Genomic DNA, 23,126 nt, shown 5'->3' with positions numbered 1-23,126 from the left:
CGGGTAGGGGGGGGTGGGGGAAGTAAGAGATAGGTGGGAAGGTTGGGATCGAGACAATGCTATTACTCGAAGTCAGCTCGCCTTGGTCTAAGGCTATCCCCTCATTCTACCTGAGAAGTCTCAACTCAGAATGACACCGTTACTAAAATAAGCTAAAAAATATATAGATCATAGGACATCATCAACAGCCAACAGGGCTCAAAAATTCCCTTATCTCCAACTCCTCCCTTTGTTCCTTATGTTCAAACAGTCACTCTGTTTTGATCAACACTTTCTTTGTAGTGTCTCCCACCTCTGTCCCTTTATAATGCCCCACACAGCAGTTTTCAAAGTCTTATCTCCTTCTGCCTACAATAACTTCCTAACTGAGGGCCCCATCTCTGGTTTTCTCCCCATCATCTCGTGAGCCAGGAACACAGTTGTAAATTAATCTCACTGAAACACAGTTGGTCACATCACCAGCTTGCTGAAAAATCTCCAGTGATTATCAAGCCGCAATTTAGGACCTTCTCCACAATGCCCTGTCCACATTTACACAGTGACAGGCACAGCCCTCAGACCTTTCTCTCCCCACTGCTACCACCCAAAACCAGAAATAAACAAGTACTATTTTCTAGGATTTGTTAGGGCTGTGATCAGGGGTCTTCCTTGCGCTCAGGTTTCTTTTGACTAAATATTACATAGCAAGATGTGGTTGAGAGGCCCAGTTGTTTGGTCTGACACATGTGGTATGCCCCTAACCTACTTTTCCACTGTAATATTCCACTGTCTCTCTATCAACTCTCCACTCTCCATGTTGGCTCGCACATAGAGCTTCCAACTTATTTTTCACGTTCAGCTGTTAGGCTTTGCTCGGCATGTTTTGCTCATGTCTGGAACCCTTTCTCCATGGAGTAGATGCTGCCTGGTCACCAAGACTCCAGGGTGTGAGACAGCAGGTGAAAATCTAAGAGAACCTGATCCAGGTAAGAGATTGTACATTCAGTGACATACATCTGGGTTGGAATCACAGCAGCACGCTGGACAGGTTAACTTCTCCTTGATTAAGTTTCTTAATTTTTACATGAGGATACTACTCTACCTCGTTCAGAAGGAACAAGGCTAGAAAGCCAGACTGGCACCAGATAACACATGAAGCGGGAAGTCAAGCTGAGGACTGTTGGACAGTGATGTGGCTAGTACAGGGCTGAAGTCTGGAGGGCTGGGACTTTCACATGAGCTTAATCACCAATTAAACTGGATCTAATCTGTCCATATCTTTATAACTTTTCCATTCATCATCACTTATTAATGTTAGCTATGTTATTATTTCTTACTAATGATTTTTAAATGTTAGTAAATATCTTTGAGCTGGACCTGATTTTTCTATGTCAGGGCTTCGGGGCTCTCATGCACATTACTGCAATAAACACTATCAGGAATAAGTGACAATTCATTCCTATGTTCACTCATGCTTTCACCCTTCAAATATTCACTGAGCGCTACTGTGTGCTGGATGGGAGAAAATCAGCAATGAGAGAGAGGACTGGAATGATATGAGCTATATAAAAGGCTACATGCAACGTCTAAGACATAGCAGGTGACAGGGGTCCCTCCCAGGACAAAGCTTTGAAGCATTAAATTGCTAGTGCAGTTCTCCAGTTTTTCTCTCCTCCCCTGTGATCATGAAGGAGGCCTCTAGATGGTAGGATAGAAAGATCAAAGCAGTCTGCATCCCAGAGCTATGCATGGTGGACAGTAGTTCTGGAGAGACAGCAGATCCACAGCAGACACTGTATGAGTGAGAAACAAACTTTTATTTTTTTTTAATCTCCCTGAGTATTTAGGGTTGACTCTTTCTATAGCATAAGCCGATTCTATCTTGACTAACGTAATAGCTTTCATTTTCTCAAATAATCACCATTTGGCAATTAATCATGATACTAATGCCTCGTGGCAGGGCTCATATTTACTGTCCTTTATTTCTTTTAACTTCCTTAACTTTACTCATAATCATGCTTTGCCTCTTCAACTAGGCTAGAGCCTCTTGAATATAGGCTTATACTCATAGGGCTCTCCTCTTCACCCTCTATTTCACATCCCCCTACCTCCCATTTCCCCCCAAATTTAGAAGTGAGCCTTACACAAAGCCACTTTTAACTCAAAACTGATAATATAGTATTTTCCCATTAGGAAATAATTCCAAAAATATAATGACAGTTATTTATTTTCATTAACCAATACCACTTTGCTGGCATGGATAGTTAGGAATTAAGTACAATAACTACAAAAAGACTTTAGGAGTTTGTCTGTGGATGCAACTTCAGTCATGGCCTCAGGATTCTATGCCAACCATGGGTAATCATAGGTTGGCTTGGTGATCATTTCTTACTCACTTATATATGTTGCTCTCAATGTCTGTGGCCTATTTAGTGATACAGGTCTGGGCTTCTAGGATTCTCATTCATTCATCTGTTCATTTATACAATCATTCTCTGAGAATTAGCAGAGAATAACGGTTATGGAATCAGACCAGTTGTGAGACCAAAAGCCAGTAACTTAATCTCCTTATGCCCCCAGTTTCCATACCTGTAAAGGGAGAGTTAAAAATGTATCTTGTAAGGTTGTTGTGATAATTTTACAAGTTAATGTATGTAAGATACTTGCAAAGCTACCTTAAGTACAGTTGACCCTTGAACAAAATAGTTTTGAACTGTGTGAGTCCACTTATACATGCATTTTTTTCAATAAATGCTGTAAATGTATTTTTTCTTCTTTATGACTTTCTTAACAACATTTTCTTTTCTCTAGCTTGCTTTATTGTAAGGTCAGAGTATATAATACACATACCATACAAAATCTGTGTTAATGGACTGTTTATGCTATTGCTAAGGCTTCCGGTCAACAGTAGGCTATTAGTAGTTAAGTTGTTGGGGAGTCAAAAGTTATACATAAATTTTCGACTGCATTGGGGTGGGGGAGGTCGGTGTCTCTATCTCCTGCATAGTTCAGGGCTCAATTGTACTAATATACAGCAATATCAGGCATGTTGTAAGTACTTAGAATGCTAATATTACTGTTAACTGAGTACCTACTACATGGCAGATATTAGAGAAACGAGAATGACTAAGAAGCTGCCCAATTCCCAAGGAGTTTACAATCTCATAAGGGTGATAAATATATGAGCAAATAAGCAAATTGAAGTGTTACAGAGCCACAGCCTGAAAGAAAGAGAAAATACACAGCAGACGCAGACAGGCACACACAGATGCACGTTCACACACACACGTGCATGACTACTGGCAACTGGCGAGTGTCAAACAAGAAGGTGCTCCTTCTCTTTGGGAAGGGAAGCCGGAAAAGGCTCCAGGGAGAATGTCATAGCCAAATTGAGTCTTAAGCTATAAACAGATGCTTGCGAGGGGGAATGGCAATTGCCAGGATGTCCGGGCCATAAAAGAGTGTGAGAAGAGGCATAAAACAATACTTATTTCATTTACTCATTCAATAAATATTTATCAAATGCCACCTATGTGCTTGGCACAGTTTTAAGTACCAAGACACAGCAATAAGTGATACTGATGAGGTTTTTGCTTTCACTGAGTTAACATTCTAATAGAGGAGACTAACAATAAGCCAGTAAACAAATAAATAAAGCAAAGACCTATGAAGAAAATACTGGGTAAGACGGCTAGAGTGAGACTAGTGAGTAGTTTGCCCGACCAGAGAATAGAGAGTGAGAGATGTAAGAAGAGGCAGAGGGAAACACCACGCCCCACCCTCTGTTTCCTATGCAGAGGACTTTCCCTAACCTCTCCTGGCCTCTTAATCCATCCACCTTTCCTTCTCCAGGATGTGGAGTGAACTGCGGGCTGGAAGCTAGAGGCAGCGTGATGGCCCAGGCACCCCTTCTTGGCTAACATTAACTCCACTGGGTACAGCTAATCTACCACTGGGCAGAGTTAGAATTTTAAGCACCGAGGGTAGGGGAGGGGTGTTTTGGTCTCTTTCTCCTTCTTTCTTCACACAGAGTCTCGCTCGCAAACTCAAAACTTTCCTGCAGGTAAACTGTTATCTGGCGCAGACTGGGGAATAGAGAGGTGGGCAGCCTGTTTTTGCTCTCAACCTAAGATATAATTTCTAACTCAGTTAACTGTTATCAGTTAAAAAGATGCGTCGTGGCCTTTATCTACCTCATTACGCTTGTCTTATTTCTCAGTTGGCTTAGAACTCGGGAAGGGAAGAGAACTCTTAAGATAAAAGTTTTTTATACAATAAAGCCTTCCTTCCTCCAACAGAGACCTCAAAACTAAATTAGGAACCACTATCCTAATCTGTCAAACCTGTCACCTTAACGAAAAATTCTTCGAATCTCTTACTTACGAGCTCCAAAGACATTGCTAGGTATTCGACTAAAAAGTCTGGCCCAAATAGTATATTAAGGTGAAATTCACTAGAAGTAGCAAAATCTTGTAGGGTGGGGTAGGAAAAAGAATGGTTTCGGTGCCAGCATAAAACTCTGGGTACAAAGTTCATGGTCGGTAGCCACAAAGAGGAAGATGAGGAAATGTGAAGTCTTTAGATATTCTTACCTTGTGATTTCATATCTACATGTTTTTTAAAAACATGCTAGAAAAAGAATTTCTTGAATTTATCTTTTCGCTGAAGAATTTAAAAGCATTTTCAATATATTTACACACTTGTTCTACACCTTCATTACGAGATAGGGTAGGACTATAATGTTATCAATGAAGAAATATTGATGGCATGGTTATTATCTACAGGGCTGAGTTCTGAGCATTAGAGAAAAAAAAAAAAGAAGAGAAAGAATGAGATAGATGGTTCCTGACCCTTGAAGGCCTTACCGTACACTTAGAAAGACTGCTCAGGCTCCCAAGGCATAGTACTAAAACAGCAACAACAAAAAATCCAAGACAAGTGTCAAATAGATGACAAAGACTTTTCAAAATGCTTCAGGAGTTCATGTGGGAAAAACATCTGTTGAAATCAAGAGTGACTACGATAGTTTTACGGAAGATTTTATAGATGCAAAAATATCAGAAAAATGTTAAAATCTCAACTACACACCCTGGAGCAACTACACTTAGAAACTGCACCTCTGGTAGAAGCTCCCAGCAGATATGCAATGTGTGTTGTACTTCTTTGTGCAGCCCTGCAGTGCCTGGCATTGCACTCTAAACTGGTAGGTGTCTCCTGAATCAGTGTGACACACTTAATGGGTACCCTGTTTCCCAATTTCACACTGCTCCATTTCACTGCTCACATTCCAGCCAGGAGCTGCTGACCGCACTATACAGGAAATGCTCTACCCACTGTGCCATTCTCACAGAGCTGCTCTGCCACAGGGATGATGAAAAGCACAGACTCTCCACCTACTTTCATTCGCTAAGGTTCTGCCAGCTCTGCTGGCACAATCAGAGGCCTGCAGAATTTTACTACAGACATTGCCTTCTCTCTCATCAAGTCCCAAGGCTTGATGGGGACAGGAGGCAAGTGTTAATAGCAGGACAGATTACGAAGTCTACATTCTCTACAGGAGAAGAAAGGCAGGCCAGGATAAGGTGGGAAATAAAAGGAGGCACCAGGGCTATGCTCATCCTGCCCAGGCAATACTGGCTGCCGCATTCATTATATTTTTTCTGGCTGCACAGACATGTTGCTATGGAACTGATACATGCCACTGCTACCTGGCCTCCAGCAAATAAAACCTCGGCGCTGGCCACAGCCTTTCCCTAGAGTTCCCTTAAAGGGATACTATCGATGGTGAGCATAGTTCCAGCTAAATAACAACAGCAGTATTGTTCCAGGGTCCAGCCCCGCCACATACCATAAAATGGAGCGCAGGGACTTGTGTTTTACTAAGTACACATGTGTGTGGCATGTGGACCTACATGGTATAAACCCAAAGTGGGGGACCAGTCTCGGAGCTGCTTTTAAGTAAGAAACTCATGGTTTCAGTTTATGTTTAGCTACCCGTCTTCCCCCACCAACTGGTAGAAGCAACCAGCTCATCCTGTTTTGGGTAATGATTTGATGCCTCCTGACCGTCAACTTCAAACGACTTATGACCCCCAGCAGATTACCAAAGTAGCCACAAGTGGTCGGCGTCAGTTCAGGTGGTAGCATTTTATCCCTTTATCATTTCTAGCCTCATTCAAAGTAGGCACAGAATCTGGTACTTCCCCACTGGCCCTCATTTGTCCTCTATTTTATTCTTATCGACCTCTTGATTCCACAGAGCCCTTATCTTCCCCCAGAGAGCAGCAGATCTCAACATCCCACGTTATCCTGTGCTGTGCTCTGGGGATAAACCTTTTGGGCTTTTCTGGGATGAGATGGGGAAATGAAAACCCTCAAGTTTACACTTCCATTGAATGCACATTCATGCATACCAAACATCTAGGGACAGGAGAGATCAATATGAGAGTAACAAGCAGGCAATCTTTCAGTGAACCAGCAATCCTTGTTCTCATTTCCATTCAGGACACTGGTGGAAAGCTGACTATCTCTGTACTCTGATAAGGAGACACATCAAGTCCCTTAAAAATGACTCCAATTATGGTAGAAAAGAAGCTTCCATTTGTTGATAAAGTGATTAAGTTAATGAGTAGGATAAAATAATGGTCACAGGCTCTCAGAACTACACTTCAACCAATCTCTAGATGAGATGAAATGTTTTGGAAATAAGTGCACTTAGCTAATCAACCTAAATGAACACAATCCAGAGCCACGTCTAGCACACGCACCCTTGAAAAAAACCACACACAAATCCACCTTCTGGGATTCCAATGGAGAACTGTATTCTCACACTTCTTTCCATCATACCCACAAGTGAATTCTCATGTAAAAAACAGGGTAACTTTTTTTTCTTTTTAAATGAAGAAATGTTCTTCTGAAAGTCTTTATGACAGTAGGCCAAATTCATACTGCATGATAAGAAATCCATTAAGCATTACTCCGCGGGTGCAGACAGCCATGAGTGGGGGCTTGCAGGTCTGCAGCTGGCCAGTGCACACCTGCAGGTGCACCTCAGCTTCTAGCTGCAACACAGATGTATCACCGAGTCTCAGCACATGATGTGGCATTGCAAATGCAGTGGTTTGGTAAGGGTGCAAAGGAAAATCTGCCGTCGCAGATGAGGTGCATAACAGAAGTGCTCTGGGTATATCTGCTCCACAGACCTCTCTTAGTAGTAGGCAAGTATAAGTCCTAGAAAGTTAAACAGCTAAACAGCTAAACAGCATCATTCCTAACACTTGTCTTAGAGAGATGTTATCATTATTTTATTGGTATTATATCAGGTCCAACCACCTAGAACTCTGTATCTTCGGAAGGAATTGGGATTCAAAAGACAGTTCTATGTTGGGGCAGCAGGGGATGGAGGGATGAAGAGACCACGCAGCTGGGAATCAAATGCCTGTCTCATAATTTCCAGCTCTGCTGCTATCTGAGAAGCCCCCAGACCAGGGATGTGAAACACTCTGGGCCTCAGCGCCTGTCTGAACATAGGGGCTTTTGCCAGATGAGCTCCAAGGTCCCATTTAGTGCTCATGTCCTGTTACTCTCTTATGGCATTCATGAAACAAGTTCATGCATGATGCATGCGTCATGTGAACAAAACACATGGTTTCTCCTTGCCCACGGCCGTGTTTCTGGGCATCAGTCACTGAAAAAAAAGAAACTTCCTCTGTCATCCTCTCTGCAAGTTTGACAAGGTAACAGCAGTGATGGTAACAACTCATAAGAGGCAACACGTGTGAACAGCAAAAAGAAACGGCAGAAAAATACACGAGGGAAACCTTCCCCTCTGAAGGGAGATGTGATGAGTAGAAAGAACATCTTGGTTCTAAGTGGGAGAGAACTTCTAGAGAATTTGTGCTAGCAAGCACTTTTTCTTAGGGTATCACAGAAATTGGATGAAATTTTGATGTAGATAAAGATATATAAAAGAAGCCAAGGATCACTTACCCTATGAAAACAGCAGATTGGTTTCTCTGGACCCAAAAAACGAACTAATTTCTTTGGAAAACTGGAAAAGAAAAAGATTTAAACAACATTAAATCCATTCCTTAAATCAGCACAGGTACTCAGGCCTGGAGATTATGAGAAATTCTAGCACCTGGGACTTTGGCACTTACCAGGGGCACAGTACATGTTTGAAGAATGGTGGATGTACAATGGTGTGGCTGACTACATGAATTTTTTAAAAGAGCTTTGAACAATCAATATGTAGAAAATAATCATACGCATGAGTCCTTTATCACGAGATATGTGAAACTTATGACAAAGAAACGTATATTATGGTGCCTGAGAAGTCATTTTTAGGTGGATCTTTCAAAATGTCACATCTGCACTGCCATCATGGGACTAACTGAAGTTGTCTCAATAAGTAACCACAGTACCCCATTACTGCACTTTGCCCCTTCCCAAATGGTACACTCACAACTCCATTCACACCCCACTGAAGTCAATGACCCCATAGGGATCCGTAATTGAGCTCAGATGGGAATGTAGACTTGCCAGATAGGTACTGGGGGCCACATATCAGGCCGACTGAGTAATCCCGTGAGGAAGCCACGGTGTCTGAGATAAAGTGTGGGAAAGAACCGAGATGATGTGAGTGTTGGAAAAGGAAGCCTAAAAGACAAAGGGAGATAAGGGAGTGACAGCAACAGACCGCGTAATCGACATCACATAAGGAACTAAACTCAAGATCCAAGTTTTTAAAAATTTCCAGAGACTGTTTTAATGACGCCTTTGCAGGTTTAGGAGAGGATATAAAGCAAAGTTAGTCTAGCTCCTGAAACAGGCAATTTTCACATGATCCCAGAGCATTTGGGATTAAGCCTGACAGCTATACAGAGGCCATTGACTTTTCTTCCCTTTCTCTAAAAAGAAGAGAGCTCTGGCCACTAGGGCAGGATGGAGCGTCTCCTCTTCAGGACGTCCACTGGTGGTGAATTCCCCGACTCAGTTTCTCAGAATCTGAAGGGCATGCCTCAGTTCCAGAAAGAAGTCACCAGCTTTACCGTCAGCCTATGCTAGGAGAGGTGGGGGCTACTGAGATGATGAGATTCTGAATCTTGAGAAGTTTATACTCTAATTGAAAACACTACGGGGAAACAACACAAGCAGTGAAAGACAGTACATGCTGCTACGATCTCTGAGCACCTTCTTTTAAAAGCAACACTTTATAATCCACTCACATACATTAACCTTTTCATCCTAATGGCAGACGAGATGTCTACACTAAGAATCACAAAGACCACAAAGCTGATATCAGAGGAAGACCTGACTCTGAATCTCAGCTCGGTCACATATCAGCTGTGTGATTCAAGTTATATAAACTCTCTGAACCTTTTCCTCATTTGCATAATGGCAATAATAATACTCACTTCATATAATGTCTCAAGTTCCTAGTGCAGAGCTTGGCAGGTAGAAGAGACTTAATAAAAAGAAAAAGCTTTAATGCCATGTGGCATGACATGTCTACATATCTGTAACACTAGAGAAGGGAGACACAGGAAAGAGTTCTATAATTTCATAATTTATCAAAATGTCAGTACTTCTATTCTTTTTCCTCAACTCACAATATTAGGTGAGACAAATGAGAAAAGTAAAACTGTTCACTGTGAAAAATTAGATAATATAGATGGTGGCAGGGGGGGCAAATAATACACATCAACAAAAGTCTCACTAATAAAAAAATTTTGGCTTATGTGGTTCCAGGCTCTCTCCTGCGCTCAAGCACACAGAGGATGTTATATGTATACTTAAATAGATAAAATGATAGTATTCATATTGTTTTGCAGTCTGATAACGTTTTACTTGTTATATTGTAAACCTCTTTTGATATCAATACATCTATCCCTAACAATTCTTAAGGATTGCAAGAGTATTGCATTGAAAGAAGGAATCACTAAATATATATTTGTTGAATTTACAGAATCTACCAAAGCGACCCACATTTATGAGAAATGACTGTACGTGAGGTAGTGTGTGGTTCTTATTATTCTACCTTTTTGTCAAGATTGAAAAAAAAAAAAGGCGGATTGTATAAATATAAGAAGTGTTAGCGTCAAAGACTGCTCCTGGTTTGAATGGGAGTAGCTTCGAAGAATACCAATTAGCACTTACACGCAGGGAATAAAATCACAAATAACAATATTCAGTGAGTTTCCAATATATTGAAAGGGGACAGAATTTCAAAGGCTAGGGCTAGTGATGAATGGAGATGCCTATTTCAAGTATGAAATCTCAAGACTGAAGTTAAAGAAGTATCCCTGTTTTCAGTCTGAGAATGGTGGATTTATGCGTGATACAGAGAAAGGTAAACAGAAAACAAAACTCTTGAGTGACCCTAAAAATTATAATCACAACATATAAACTTCGAAACCCGAAAAAAAAAAAAAAAAACAGAATTTACCACGTTTAGAAGATAGCGAGAATTGGAAATACCACTTTTGAGGGGAGGACTGGGGAGTGAATGTATCCTCACAATCGGCAAAGAGTGTGGAGCTAATTCCTCCTCCAGTTATGAATGTTGCTGACTCTAAGTATTGCCAACACCGCTCCTACAAGCAGGCAGGAGGTGGAGGATTGGCAGGAAGCAACAGAGAAAGAAAGACAGGACATACTGTGGCAGCAGAGAAATGCCAAATCAGACACCAGCCAAAAAAATCCTGCAGAGATCAAAAGTGGAGAAACAAAGTAACACAGAGTTTGATTTATGAAACCCCAGAATCCACAGTGAATGAACAGGTGATATCTCTTTGCATGCTACCTCCCAACAAAAGGGCCCTAGAAGTACATCCCTTGTCCAGCTTATGCAATTTTTAGGGGAAGTGATAATATGTGGTGGGGATCACACTCTTTGACGATGTGAAATAGAATCAACATCAGGAGATAAGAACACAGACCTTAAATTTTAGAATTAGATGGAATCAGACAAAGCATCTCTTCAACAACCCACACTAGAGACTTTACTTCACACAGAATATGCACTGAACTACTCTTAATGGATCTCTTTTGATGGTACAATTCAGGAGCTAGTAAGATGTCCCTAGATCTAACAATGAACTTCTTATAGGGACAGAATTTTTGCTTTGCTAAACTCTCTCTTATGGTCATTACTTTCTCCATGAGACAGAACCAGATAGTCAAGCTGTGTTGTGTGCCATATAACATTTCTTTTACGCAGTCAAACCTAAATAATACACATTCTTCAATTTGCTGTCAAAGGGACCTTTGTATCTTTTGACAGTGTACATGGAATGGCCCAGAACACATTTTGCATAGCAGAACTAACCATCGAAAATTGTGGTTTCAATTCTAAAATCCTCACCCAATTGTGTCTCTGATAAACATGACCTACCCAGAAAAACTATGCTGATATATATTCCACACTTACAATATAGTCTACAGACTTTGTAAAATTTTACCTTGCCATTGTATAATGTCATCCTGAGTAAATGACAGATTCCTTAATATTAACTACTAACATTGGCTGAGCAGTTAATTTGTGCCAAGTTTTTATCTATGATCTGTAATCTGCACAAAATCTCTGTAAAATAGGTTCTATTAGCCCCATTGTACAGATGAGGAAAACAAAGTTCATGACAAGTAACCTATCCAAGGTCACATACACAATAGGCGACAAAGCAAGAGTTCGAAGCGAGGTTTGTCTAGGTTTCACAGCCAAAGAGAAAAGAGATGAGCTTCCTGGCAACATGCATGTGGATTTTTACATGAAAACCACAATACGTAGTATTCTGTCAAACACACAAAAACAAGCACTTGCTTTTTCTCATAAAGCAGATGTTCCTTTTTCAGGTCATTTTTCGGGAGCAGCAAGTGAGGATGCTAGAACAAAGTTATCCATGACATTCAGTGGTAAGCTGTGCTTTAGCTGTCCAACAGGTGCTAGACAAGCATTATTCAGGCAGAACAGCAGGACCAAAGTGCTGACAGTTGCAGCGACACAAAATGTAGCCTTGGCAAGTCAGTCTAACAATTACTTAGCATCATTCTGATTATGAGCCACAAGCATGCAATCAACAGCATAGAGACGATCTTAAATGATCTCCATCAGCATTTTACTTTAGCTATCAAAGCGTGGCAGATGAAACACACTCTCATCTGACCTAAACATAATGTTAATGACCCAAACATAAAGAATGTGCAGGAATAATAATGGTACAAGAACAATGGCCTTGCTGGGGGCCATTGGTTATGTAGGAGATGCATTTTATTTTATCGACTTTTTCAATTATTACCTCAGAGTAAATACTGTTTATATGTTTCTCATTTGATAAATTTACCTATAATCTAACTCAATTTAAAGATTTAAGTAAGTTTACAAATTCCCCCGATTTCATATTGTATATTGTACATTTCTCTAAAAAGAGCAGTTTTCATATTCCATATGAATTTTTGTGGCCTGCATCTCCCCATTAAACTGTGGTCCAGCTTCAAAAGCATGGTATTTATATCATTTATCTCTGTATTCTCAACACTTAGCCTAGCCTCTGGCATACATAGTAGACATTCAAACTACGCAGAAATGAATGAATTCTCATTGGACCATTGATAAGAAGGCATACTTACTGAGTGCATGAATGACCCTAAGTTGTTCTGAGAAGTCATTCGAACTTCAAACAGCAATATCTGTATTCTAAAATCTGTCTATATAAAGTGAAATGATGATTGTAAATATATACCATGAAATTCAGTAGAGATCTTTCCTTAAGGAATAAAAACATACAAATATAAAAATAAGGAAATACTGCCCTCATACCGACTGAAGAAACTCATTTGTAAAGGGACTCTCACCAGACCTGTTTTAAACATTAAAGCCTATGACTTGAGGGGGAGATAGTATTTGGGTGTGGCTTCTAAGGAAAATTATTAAAATCTTTATCGGTTGGAGAACCCGATCTGGAAGAGAAAGACTAATTATTAGATTATAGGAAAATAAAGAGTTCCACTTTCGCAAAAAGAAAAGGGAAAAAGCAACAAAGTTTTCAATATATCGGCACTCTTACTACCAATGCCTATCACTTCACTAACAAATTTCAGTTTGGGTGGTAAGATTCTATGAAATGGCACTAAGGCTCTATTTTGCCGTTAGATAAATACTATATCTGCAGCAAAATGTGACATCTCACCAGATTCATCTATTATTGGAATTCTATTTAGATTGTACAAAATGATTACTTTGCCACTCTATGAAAGAAAACTGTGTGTGTGTGTGTGTGTGCGCGCGTGTGTGTGTGTAGGATTTCTAGTGATCTCAAAGGCATTATATATAATGTTTTGAAGTCCATGTTTAATATTCTAGAATTGCCAAACACATCATATAAATTTCTCAAAGACAGTGTCTATATGCTTTAACAATTCTTCTAGCAGTTAGCATATTTATTGTGTGAATGGTCAAAAGGTTGAACAGAAGGCAGAGCAAAATCAGCAAACCAACAGTATCTCAAAATTCCAAAATTGGCATCACTGCTTTAGCAAAGCTGTACCTCTGACTTGGAGGGAGGGGGAAGAGAAGCAGGATGCTATTTTTAGAGTGAAAGGCAGCAAGTTTTTTGTGCTCTACACTTCAGGGCCATGTCCCTGCAGTATAACTCCTCTCACTGCAGTTAAAGATCAGAGCTACCTCACCAAAGTTCAGTATAAACAGGAAATACCATAGAAGAAAGAAAATTAGATACTGTGACTTTAAAAAAAGCTGCCTATGTTAGAAATATTTCAGTCACATCTGGCAGCAGCATCGGTGATGCTGGATGCAGAAGCTATTGCCCCAATCAAATAACTAAGGATTAAAAAACACACTTCTGGAAAAAAAAGTTAGAGTTCAGTAAGTACTTAAAAGCCATAATATCTTATATCTACGTGAGCTTTATAGTTTTCAAAGTGCTCAAGGATGGCGTGAATAGTCAGCAGTCAACATCACTATATACTATATATGGTTCTAAAAATGTGATCTCTTAAATGTCTAGAATAGCCAGGGGCTAGTAAACTTTTTCAGTAAAGGTCCAGCTGGCAGATATTTTAGGCCTTTTCACTTAGTACTGCCACCACAGCACAAAAGCAACCATGACAATACTATATAAATGAACATGACTGTATGCCAATAAAACTTTATTTATAAAAACAGGTGGGGGTGGGATATGGCCTATGGGACAGAGTTTGTCAATCCTTGGACTAGAATATCATTATACAGTTGCCCTTGAACAATATGAGCTTGAACTGCTCGGGTCCACTTATATGTGGATTTTTTTTCAATAAATACATACAGTACTGTAAATGAATATATTTCTTGAAATAAATGACAATATCACACAGTTATCCAAAAACAGCGAATGGCTTATTTCTGCAGCATCCATCCACCATTAAATTTCTTTTTAATAAGCAGCAAGAGAAGATCTTTCAATGTCATGTGGAGTTTTCCAGAATAGGAAGTCCCTATACATTCATCTCTGTATTACATACATGCAAAGGCTGCCCCACAGAACCCTAGATAAATGCTCAAAAGATTCTTGAAGTAGTGCATTGACTAGACAAGCAAGAACACCCATGTACAACAACAAAAACACACCATCTGATTAAAAATGGGCAAAGGCTTCAGAGAAGATATACTAATGGCCAATAAGCACACGAAAAAATGCTTATCATCACTAATCATTAGAGAAATACAAACCAAAGCACAATGAGATACTACTTCACACCCTTAAGGTGGTTATTATAAACAACAAAAATAATAAAAACAAATGAAAACCAGAAAATAACGTGTATTGGATAGGATGTGGAGAAAACAAAACTCTTGTATATTGTTGATGGGAATGTAAAATGGTACAGCTGCTGCGGAAAAAGGTACAGTGATCCCTCAAAATATTAAAAAAAAAGACTTACCATATGATCATCCAACAATTCCACTTCTGGGTCTACACCCAAAAGAACTGAAAGTATAGACTTAAACAGATATTTATACATCCATGTTCATAGCAGGATAATTCACAGTTGCCAAGTGGTGAAGCCACCAAAGTGTGAATAAACAAAATATTGTATATACATATATGGAATATTATTTAGCCCTAAAAAGGAAGGAAATTCTGACACATGCTACAACATGGATGAACCTGGAGGACATGTTAAGTGAAATAATCCAGTCACAAAAGGAAAAATACAGTATAATTCCACTTATATGAGGAACCAACGGGTAGTCAAATTCATGGAGCCAGAAAGTAGAATGGTGTTTGCCAGGGGCTGTGGAAAAGGGAGAATGAGGAATTATTGTTTAATAGGTACAAAGTTTCAGTTTGGAAGATGAAAAATATTCTAGAGATGGATGGTTGTACAATGATGTGAATGTACTGAATGCCAGTGAACTGTATACGCTTAAAAATAGTAAATTTTATGTTATATATATTTTACCACAATTTTTTTTTTTTTTAAAGAAGGGACTTGTGATCATTTGGCCCCCTAAGGGAGCTGCTCAGATGATCAGTTTGGACCAGGAGGGAAAAAACTCAGGGTAAGGGTATATACCAAATTTTTAGACAGCTAAAGCCAGTGGTGTGCAGGGAAATGTTTAATCACCAGCTGGAAGGGAGAGAGGAGGCCTGCTTTGTAGCATTTGCAGGTTTCTGTAGTGTAAACACTCCCACCATGGCCGATTTCAAGCTAGCAACATGATGCCAACTTGTTCTCTAAATTCCTGAAAATTTAACAATTGGCTCATGAGAGCCTGTACAAGCTGGCTCCAACACACCACTGGGGAAGCCCATTTCCCTCATCCCACCAAGATCAATAAACTCAGTTTTATATTTAAAATAAACCCCCAAAGCTAAAGTCCTTCATTAATTTCAGGCCTCTTACCTACTAAAAGTTGTCTATTCACACTTTCACATCTTTCCTTCTAGTCCCATCTGGAATAAACCTACCTTGAGTCCAATCTTACATAAGAAGCTTTCTCCAAATGCTCCTAGACCGCACTAGCCTTTCTTCATTCTGAATGTTACAGCACTTACAGATTACTGTCCCCTCACTGGATTCTAGTGGGCTGGATTCCATGAGGGCAAGGAAAGTTCTCACAGAGCTAAGTGCAGCACAGAGTTTTACCTGGACTGAGCTGAATGCAATCTGCTGACTTGACTGGCTGGACTGAATTCTGTCCAGTCAGCTCCAGTGAGTGAGACTCATAAGCTAGGACCGGGGGAGAGACTGAGGAGGATGTGCAGTAGGCAGCTTTTGTGAGGGAGCCCACTACTGTACACGCCAAATTTCCACGAAAGGGAGGGAGGGAACTAATATTTGTTGAGCATAAAATTTCTGCAAGTCCCAGTGCCCAGATCCTGGTTTCTAATACCATTCCCCAATAAAAGGAAGCAAGGCTCCTTGGAGAAATGGCTGATGCTAAGATTGGGGCAGGGCATGTTCAACATAAGCGTGAACGAAATGCTCAAACAAACTGACAAACGAAAACACAGTGATGGGGGCATATCAATAGGAAATGGGAGACAATATTCCTAACATTCCTGAAAGGACCGCCAATGGCTGAAACTGGAACAATCTGAGCAAAAATAAATAAATAAATAAATAAATTAATAATAATAATAATAATAATAATAATAACTAACATAGCATTGCATTATAACCTAAAGTATAAAATAAATATCCATGAGTTCATACTGATATATAAAGAAATGACTGGACAAATAAATGGGGAGAACAGATAAATCTTCTTGTGCAGAATTCTGAGTGATTCATGTAGATATACCATCCTCAAGGAGGCATATCATAGCTCCCTGCTCCTTAGGTGTGGGTTCCCTCCAGAGAGAACAGTATGGGGGTAAGGGGGTCGTGTGTATGAAAGGGGTAACTGTTTTACACTGGAGAAACCTGACAAACACTACCTCAGACTGCTGATCAAGGTCAACACCAACAATGATAAGTCACACTGATAACATGTATCCTTGATATAAATGACGTGATGAAAATGGCAATTTACCAATATTGAATACTGCTCATTTTGTAGCATGTCCCTCAACTGGAGTTTTTCTAACCATAACAAAAACATAGGAAAAACCCCACTTGAGGGACATTCCACAAAATAACTGATCAGCATTCTTCAGAATTGTCAAGGTCATCAAAAACAAGTCTGAGAAATCGTCACAATTTAGAGGAGCTTAAGGAGGCATGATGGCTACACACAATGGAGTATCCTGCATGGAATCCTGGAGCAGAAAAAGAACATCAGGTAAAAACTAAGAAAATCTAACTAACTTTACTTTTTAAAAAATCTTCTAGGTACCCTATTAAGTAACTTACATATATTATTTTCTTTAATCCCTATAATGCTGAAAAATGGTTTAATTCCCATTTTACAGATGAGGACAATAAAATAGAACTATTTTGCCCAAGATAACAGAGTTGGTAATTGGTGGAATTCAAGTTGAAATTTGTTGAATTGTTCTAAGAGCTTTAGAAGTTTTAACTCATGAATCTTCACAACAATCCAACAAAGCGAGTAGCCGCATTATTTCCCTTCCAGACAAGGAAACAGAAGCACAGAGAGGCTAGGTAAGTTACTGAGTGTTGCACAGCTGGTTAAGTAGCAGAATGAGAACTTGAATTTACAAGGGACTGAATTGCTGAGGACCAAAAACAGCACACCTGACTCCTCCACTAAGAACTTGCCCTGCAGCACCAATTTCACACTGCATTGGTGAAATAACCAATAACAGTAACGACAATAAACATTATAGAGTGCTTACTATGTGCCAGTCACTGTTCAAACTACTTAACAAATAATAACTCATTTAGCCCTCTCAACAACCCAATGAGATAGGTTCTATTATTTTCCCCATTGTAGAGATAGGAACACAGAGGCACAAGGAGGTTGAATAACGTTGGTGTATGGATGCTAACCGTACAACTCCTTCGACTTCTCTATGTTTGAAATTTTCATAATAAAATGTTGAGAGAAAAGTCTCATGTGAACAATTCTGCATGGTCATCACAAAAGATTTCTCAGGAATTGTTTATTTGACCCAAGTATATGTGTATCTGATGACTTTTTGGCATCTCAACTGAAAGAAAAAAAAACTTTCCTGATTTCTCCTTTTAACCTTTTATATGGAAAACTCCTCCGACTCCCCAGCGGTGAGAGACAGCACTTTTGCCTATGTGCTGCAATTAGGCTGTTAAGTAACAGACATGAGGCCGATGTTTATTAATTAGCAAAAAGCCATATAGGATATGAGCTCTAGACTCTGCAGACCTTTATATTCCACACAGATCGTCCAGTCATTTTTGTGGCTTGGATGGATTTCAACATCTGTAGTTATCATAGATCAAAAATACATCATTATTGCTCCAGTCAATAAACACCTTAGTTAAAATAGTGCATTTGTAAGACATTTATTTCTTTTAGGATCTTTTTGTTTGTTTGTTTAATATGAAGTTTTTTCTTGAAGTAGGAGTTAAATGATTTAGGTAAATGTGCCTCTACTGATTCTAACATCAGATTGTTATTATCTTTTATAAAAGTTAAAATCTCTTCCAGATTAATTTAGGTATGCACCATCCTGAGTTTAGACCCCTGACAAATTCATTAGCACCAGCAAATGTTAAAGCTGTTGAGAGCATTTCTCTGCTATTCTACCCTGCAAACCAATGGCCTCACCAACCGCCATAGGAAAAGTGATTCTATTGCCAAGCGATGCCACCGAAGGTGAGAGCCAGCTCTGTTTACTCTCAGAGAAGGGCTCTCGTGCATGAGAAGCTGTGTATTATTGGAAATGATTTTCTAATCAGAATACAACCATCGTACAGGCAAACAGCAACAACAACAAAAGACATCTGGCCGAAAGGAAAAAAGTCTCACTTTTCAGGAGTGATGTGCACAGTCTCCCATCCTGATCATGGTGAGCTTAAGGGCAACTTGCCAGAAACTCTTTGAAATAATTAAATTCCTTCCACTTGTACAAAAAAATATGCCCACTAGGAGCAGGAGTTCTCTTTTTCTCTGTGCCCCCAACACTTTGACTTCCCTATAAGTGATCAGGGCACCAACTCTGGAGGCAAACTTGGGTTCGAGTGACTTTGGACAAATGATTCAATCTCATTTCTCTCAGATACAAAATTTGCATAATAATGGTTATAAAGATTAAAAGGTTAATATGTAAAAAAGCACTGAAACCAGTATTGACACACAGTAAATACTATATGGGCATTTGCTGATTGTTACCCAATGAATCCCAAATACTTGCTCTACCTGACCCTCTCCCCATTGTCTCCTCCCCACTGCCCTTCACCTGACACCCACTCAAAGTCTGTTCATTTCAGACTTGCACCTATTCCAATATGATAGGGCCTGGTCAGTGACAGCGAGGATGCTGGCAGACAGAGACTCTTATTTCCAAGGCTAAAGCATATATCCAAATTAAATATATAACTAGCTATACAGTCCACTTCTCCTTTTTTTAACAAGGGTTTTTCGCATGCAGATTTTATCATCATGCTTACTTCCTCTCTTGTATTAAAAATCTTTTCATCTTCAGCTCTGTCCCACCCCACTGTTGAATTTTAAAAAAGGAAAGAAAAGCAAACCAGCCAGCTAGCTCAGAGGCCTAAGTATTTCGCTCTGAACTTCACACTGATAATATTGTACACTGTCATGGCAGTTTAAAAGAGAATTGGAATCTAGTGAGAAAAGATAAGAGAGGAGCACAGATAATAGAACTCTTGGAAATCAGCCCCAACAGTCTACCCAAAGCCTGGGGGGCTGCAAAGCTTATTAATATAGACTGCTTCTCACCAAGGGGCAGGCAATTCGCTTGCAGTCATTTCTTCAAAACTATTAGTCACCCTCACACCAATTTACCTTTAAACAAGGACATTCTGTAACCAGGGATCCACCTATATAGCTTAGTCATCTGATTGGCCTCAAGGTCACAGACTTGAGTAACGCAATGAGAATTACCTCATTCACCCACTATAGAACCGTTATATCACCAATCGATACAGGAGGCCTCTGCATATCATCAACAAAGTCTTCTCGGGGGAGCATCCTGCATACATCAGAAACAAATCACACCCTTAAAGGCAGATGACATGTGGAACACAGAAAGAGCCTTTCTGCAAAGCAATGCCTTTGTGCGATCTGCTAGGAGTGCCAATACAACCTCAAAAAAAAAAAAAAAAGAAAAAAGAAAAAAAGAAGAAGAAGAAAAGACAAAGAAGAGAATCCATGCAACAGAAACAGCACTGTTTGGCTCTCTTTCTTTGCCATGATGTTTCCCTGGCCTTTCCTATCAAACATAGGATGCATCTACCGGGAGCTCACAAGGCAGGAAGGAAGGTAAATTGAAGTACAATTACCACGGATTGCTGTCCTGAAGACCAAACATGGCACACCTGACACCTCCATTAAGAACTTGCTCTACAGCATCAATTTCACATTGCATTGGTGAGATAATCAGTAACAATAACAGTAACAATAATAAACACTAGAGAGTGGTTACTATGTACTGGTCATTGTTCTAGATAATTTACAAATATTAACTCATGTAGCCCTCCCAACAACCCAATGAACTAGGTTATATTATTATTGCCATCGTACAGGTGGGAACACTGAGGCACAAGGAGGTTGGTATGGTGCCTTACATCACACTGTTATGTGGCTGGAGCTGGGATTCAAATCCAATCGTTAGGTTCTAGAGTCACTATATTAAACTGTCTAATTAACAACAGCAACAGCAACAAGTCACCTTTGCACATGCTTTATCCCTCTTCTTGGAATAACTTTCCCACATATTTACCACAAATTTCTCTCCCAACAGAGCCTGCCACAGGGGAGGTGTTCAATACATGTTTGTGGAATGAAAGCATGAATAATTGACTCTAATTAATTGTTCAATCACTCTGTGAGACAGGCTGAGAACATATGATCAACCTTGTTTCCAGATAAGGAAATTGAAGTTCAAGGAAATCAAATGACATGTCTAAGGTCATACTGCTTTGAATACAAGCTCTTCCATGACTTTCACATTTTTAAAAACTGTGGAGCACTTCTAAGAAAACAAAATCTTTGATATAACCTCAGAATATAACAGAATATAATATGAAGAAAGAGCTGCTCTGGTGGAGAGAGGCTGAGTCCAGACCACAGGCCCAGGCCTCTCCAGAGCTGGCAGGGCCCTGCAGATGGAGAACCACTGTCACACCGTGAGGCTCCGTCAGTACCCCCGCCCCAGAGCAAAGCCAGAGCGCAGACGGAACTCTGCTCGAAGTCCCCCAAAACTGAGAGAGGGCAACCAAGCATCTTCCTCAAGTTCCACAGGCCTGCTGACCCCTCGGACGAGGTACGGGATAGCATTCCTTCTTTGTAACCATCAGGGCTCTTGTTTCTCTCCCTCTCTACAGGGGTGGGGCTCAGAGACACCAGTTCTTAGTCTTCTTTTTCATGCATCTCTTTCTGTTCCCTTCTTTGGAGCCCTACTGTTTCTGTTCCTTTTTCAGCCCTGGGGGTTTCCCCTACTGATAATTAGAAAGGGGGCAACCTCCTGTGACCTAATTTTTTATGGCCAAATGCTCAATGGAGTAGGAGAGGTCAAAGTGTGTTCAAGGCTTTCTAACCTGCTTCCTAGGGCTGGACACCTTTGGACAAATCTGAGACTCTCTTAAGTGGCATATTTCATTCCATAGGGAGAGGGAGCAATTTTGCCAGAGCAGTAGTGCAGTTGGACCGACATACTGTCATGCTGAATCTTAACCGGCAGAAGGCCCTGGATATTTCAGAATGTCAGAGATGAGGCCACCTCCAAGAGCCTTCAGCCTAGCCCCCCCATTCAAAGAACAGGGAAGTTTCATCCCCAAAGGGTGACTTGGCCAAAGCCACACAAGTGGCATGGCTGAAACTAGGGACTTCTGACCTCCTGGCCATGAGTACCCAATACTCTAAGGAAAGAAGGTAAGGTGTGAACTGTAGAATGAACCAAAAGGACTTTCTCACCATGCCAAATGACATGAGACAGTAAAATGTTCAGGTTTTGACTGAAATCACATGTGCATCTGTGTAAAATCATCTCTTAAGACCTTCTGGAGGAAAAAAATCCACCACCTGGAATTACCTGAAGTCTTGTCAAGTGGTTTAAGGCCCTATAATGCAAGGTATAATATTGAGACATTTTTAAAAAGGATAATCTTTTCCCCACTGCCCAGAGTGCTCTGGAACATCCAGTGGGCAAGTGGAGGAGAGACAGGACATGCACCCAGTCTTCCAGTGGGCTCCTGCTTCTGCTGGAATGTGAGACAGCCACGCAATCATTAGCATTCCCAATTTGCATTCACTCCAGATGAGATTTCATCACTGCATCATATTTATTCATTCCTTAATATAAACCTAAATTGCTCTCTTCAAATAGCAGAGAGCACTATGCTTCAGTAAGGGGAAAGAGATGATCATGGTAAAAGATGTGCGGCATTTTCATCTTTCTCCCTCCCTTGCACTGAACCTTTTTCTGGCTCCTCCCAGGACTCAGAAAACATGCCCCTGTCTTTAGTTTTTCATATCGGAAGCTCTTGGAGGGAAAATATGGTAGCCCTCAACACTCGCTAATGTTGTGGGAGTCCCTAGGAGGTCCTGTTCTAGGTGGGACCGAGTGCCTTTGCAGCAGCCGAATACAGCTCGCAAGTAGAAAAACAAAGTCTATGGTCTTTTTTAAAAAGGCTACTACCATGTGTCTGAACTTGGAAACGTTCACTAGGAAGCAAAGAACAAATTCTTTATGGAAAGTGAGGCTTTAAAGCACAGCATGTCCACAAATGATCTTTGGGAATGGCGGGACATGATTTCAGAAATGAAGGAGGAGCCAAGCCCCGGGGGACCACGGCAGTTTCTGCACCTTCCTTCCCAGTACAGCCACACCTATTCTGTGGGGGAAGAGGATGTCACCAAGAGCACCACTTTCTCTGGTGAAAAGTAATTTATGGTGCCTTTTCCTGTGAGAGGAAAATTGATATCATCATCTAGAAGCTGATATGCAAAAGTACCATTTTTAATTGTTTTCACTTTGGGATAAGACACATTTTCTTTTTTCTCCTCTGTATATACTTTA

At 40.3% G+C, this 23,126-nt stretch overlaps 1 protein-coding gene across 1 annotated transcript in view; it reads right to left on the bottom strand.

Annotated features, from left to right (window-relative positions):
- The window catches only part of ATXN1 (ataxin 1), a 311,366-nt gene that overhangs the window by 168,780 nt on the left and 119,460 nt on the right, over positions 1-23,126 (bottom strand). Inside the window, 1 exon segment of the mRNA XM_025044911.1 lies at positions 7,969-8,029. The gene's annotated coding sequence lies outside the window, so the exon portion shown is untranslated.

The sequence above is a fragment of the Pteropus alecto genome, unplaced genomic scaffold, assembly GCF_000325575.1.
Source record: "Pteropus alecto unplaced genomic scaffold, ASM32557v1 scaffold121, whole genome shotgun sequence".
NCBI classification, from domain to species: Eukaryota; Metazoa; Chordata; class Mammalia; order Chiroptera; family Pteropodidae; genus Pteropus; species Pteropus alecto.
The sequence above is the reverse complement of the archived record's forward strand: the minus strand, read 5'-3'. Positions and strand labels throughout refer to the sequence as shown.